This window comes from Crocodylus porosus, unplaced genomic scaffold, assembly GCF_001723895.1.
Source record: "Crocodylus porosus isolate Cpor-Errol unplaced genomic scaffold, CroPor_comp1, whole genome shotgun sequence".
Classification (NCBI taxonomy): domain Eukaryota; kingdom Metazoa; phylum Chordata; order Crocodylia; family Crocodylidae; genus Crocodylus; species Crocodylus porosus.
Window position 1 is genome coordinate 4,220,726 of NW_017728918.1, and position 3,684 is coordinate 4,224,409.

Consider the following 3,684-nt stretch of genomic DNA (forward strand, 5'->3'; position numbering starts at 1 on the left):
GTGGAGCCCGGAACCATGGGCTCCGTCTGGGTGGCCGTCTCTGAGGCGCCCAGTGGAGGGGCCGCAGAGCCCGTGGGGACCCTCGGGGTGCAGCGCATGCCCATCCGTGTCATGCCTCTGGTAGGCTGGCTACGGCTGGGGCTAGCTATGGCTGGGGGGGGTCGCAGGCAGGGTCTCGTGCCCTCCCACGCCCTCCCCTGCGCGAACTCCGCGCTAACTCAAGCGCCTGTTTACGCACCAGAGGGCTTTGGGTTTACGTTTTAAGCCAGGAGGCTAGAGTTTGAGTTGGGGCCAATTGGCTGATGGTTTTTGTTTGTTGTTACACCGGAGGGCCGGGTGAGGCTGTAGGGGTGGAGGAGGCCTCAGGGGAGCTCCCCAGCAGTGGGGAAGGTTCCTAGCACTGGAGGGAGTGCTGCATTTTGGGGGTGCCCTGACCCCGGCCCCAGTGGGGCAGTATTGGGAGAAGCCCAGTGTGGGTGCAGGTGAAAGGCCCCAGTGGGGCGTAAGACCCAGGAATCGGGTCTGGGGGCCAGGTAAGGCTGAGGCCACCTGAGCCCCAATTGGGAGAAGCCCAGTGGGCGTAGGACCCGAGGAAGGGGTCTGGGGGCCAGGTAAGGCCGAGACTGCCTGAGCCTCGATTACAGGGAATCACGAGCAAGGCCCTAGTGTGGGTGGGGAATTGCATAAAGGCAAAGGCAAGCCCAGGGATGGCAATTCGTATAAAGGCACAGGCTGGGTGGGGGTGGAAGCCCCAGGAGGGGGCGAGAGCACTGAGAAGCCCCAAGAGAGCGGAGAGGAGCCCCCGAGAGGGTGAGGGCTCGGAAGGGCGAGCGTAACAAGGATAGTTAGACCTAACAACGTCTGGGACATCCGAGAGGCTTGAGGCATGGTATAAGGGGTGGTAGGAGCCATGCGTAGCCCTGCAACGGGAGTACACAGAATCAGCGGTAGAAAGGGTACCTGCAGGAGTATGCCAAGGGATACTGCGCTCAAGGGGGTAAAAGGCAGCCTCCCTTACAATACTTTCACTATCAAAGTCGTGGCGGGCAAGATAACGAGGGTGCATGGACACCCACTTGGCTCGGTAGGGGGCGCCAGGGGAGATCACGGCTGCTCCTGGGTCCCCGCCCTGTGACATGCACACAAGACAGGACCCTCCTCCTCCAGCAGCTACTGGCAGTGGCTGAGGAGGGGGTGGTGGATGGGTGGGCCTGGCACCAAGAGGACCTGGCCTGGGAGGAGAACCTCACATGCCAGGAGAGGTGGCAGCAGAGGGACATTACCTGGGAGGAGGCGCAGGACCAGGCAGACTGAGAGCACCAGGCCAAGCTCCTAGCCCTGGAGCAGAAGTGCATCCAGGTCCTTGGGGCCAGGCCATGGAGGCCATGGAAAAATGACCACCAGACCCTAGACATCCACCTAGTTTGGTGGTCTTGTGTGTGCTTGTTGCTGCCCAACCCCTGGCCCTATTCCCACAGGCCCCATGGCAGACACCTACCACCCCACAGAAGGCCCCTGCCTGGGCCTGGAAGAAGGCCACGTTGCTGGTTGCTTTCCTCTAAGCTTTGCCCCCTAGGTGCCCCCACCCTGGGAAATAAAAGGACAGACTGTACATAGTTTTCAAACTAGGAAGAGAGGTTTTATTGTTGGTAGGTAGGGAGGTTGGTGGAGGGGCTCCATGTGTTGGGAAGGGATGGAGGAGGATGGGAGGTGTGAACTGTTAAGGGAATAAATATTTCTTGTTTGGATCTCTGTCTGGCATGAGACTGGTGCTGGGGGAGGGCAGGGGGTAGGTGGTCTGTGGGCAACAGACTAGGTAGACTAGAATTCAGCGGGGGGGGTGCTCCAGAAGGTGATCTGCCAGAGTTTTCTGCACCCAGTGCCCTGCCCCTGCTGGTGGATGTGTGGCTTGCCTGGGGCTGTTCCAGGGAGGATCTGGTGCTGCCACTGCCACCGCCTCTGCAGCTCATGCTCCAACTGCCAGGCTGCCTCTACCCACCATGTTTCCTGTGCCCGGGCCTTGTGGAACAACTCTCCCTTGGACTCACAGATATTGTGCAGCACACAGGTTGTGATGATGACCCAAGGGAGGTTGTTCTTGGCCTCTTCAAGGAGGGCAGTGAGGAAGCGCCAGTGGCCCTTGAGGTGGCCGAAGGCACACTTCACCAGGGCTCATCTCTGGCCCAGGTAATAATTAAAGTAGGCCTGGTGGGTGTCCAGGTGGCCAGGACTGGTCAGGAGCCAGGATCAGGTATGCAGGGTACTTGATGAGCAGGGTTGGGATGACGATGGTGCCCAGTTGCAGGTCCACTGCTCTCAGTGCAAAGCACCTGCTCCCCACTAGCACGGCCAGTCCAGAGTTTTGAAACATGCAGGCACCTTGTGTGCTTTCCGCCTAGGTGGCAGTCACATGCATGAACATGCCCCAGTGGTCTTCAACAGCTTTCAGGAGCACAGAGTGAAACCAGCTGTAGCTATACTAGGGGAATTCTCTGTGCAGAGGGCAGGTCACTGGGATGTGGGTACCGTCCAGGGTTCCAATATACTTACTGGGTGAACCCTAGTGTACAGAAACCTGCCACCATCACCTGGGGGTCATGGATGCAGAGGATGGGGTCCACCAGCACATCCTGGAGGGTGCTACACACCTGAAAAAGTGCCCTACATACCGAAGGCTGGTGGGCATGGCAAGCTTGAGCAGTGGCAGGGCCAGGCACATGCTAGTGTCCTGGTGCTCCAGGTGAAGCCACAGCTGGTGGAGTAGGTCCATGAAGGTGGCCCTGATCATCTGAAAGGCATCCAGCCACTGCTTGTAGTCCCCATTCTACTGCATCAGTGCTGGCTGGCATGACAGGCCCAGAGGCGTTGGGGCTGGAGGCCCAGGAGGGCCATGGTGACCCCAGTGATGGCCTCCTGAATCCCCTCATTGGTGTTACTGGTGGCAGCAGCTAAATGGACGTGGGAGCCCTGGAAAGGCATGTAGTGAGGAAACAGGTAGTCGCTGGGTGTGGGGGAGGTGGGTGGGGTGAGATGGCCATGGGCCAAGTGATGGTGAATTCAGTGGGCCAGCAGGGTAACTGAGGCAGCCAACAGGATGGTGGGACCCTGTTCCTTGCTGCCAGGGCCTGGGGCAGCCATAGCACAGGGATCCAGAGAGGGTGTGAACACAGCTGCAAGGTGCTGCTTCTGTGAGTGCCACGCTGTTCCTCTGAGCATAGGAACTGGCTTCCAGGACAGCACAGAATGGGGCTCAGTTTTAAATATGGCTGCCAAGTGTTAGCAGCTGGGGTGGCTTCAAACATGGCTGCCAGGTGCTAGCAGCTGGGGCTGGAGCCTAGACCTCCCCGCAGTGGCCATGGGGCAACATGGCTGGTATGGAGGGACCTGGAGGCAAAGTTCCTAGAAGGTCTCTGCACGTGCAAATGCCTAGCCAAAATTATTTACTGCACAGTAAATCTAGTGATGACTAAATGCATGTACAGACTTGCCCCCTGTGCTCTAGGCCCACAGTTGTGAAGCATTAACACAAGCTGTAGCAGGTGATGCTGTTTTTGCTCTCAGGGTGTTCAGTTCAATTCCCCTGGTCACCCAAGAAGTAGTTACTACACATGATTCCCATAACAGTGCTGGCTTAGCAGGCCTGCAGTTTTCACCCCCCTGTGCTTTACCACACACAGTGTCACC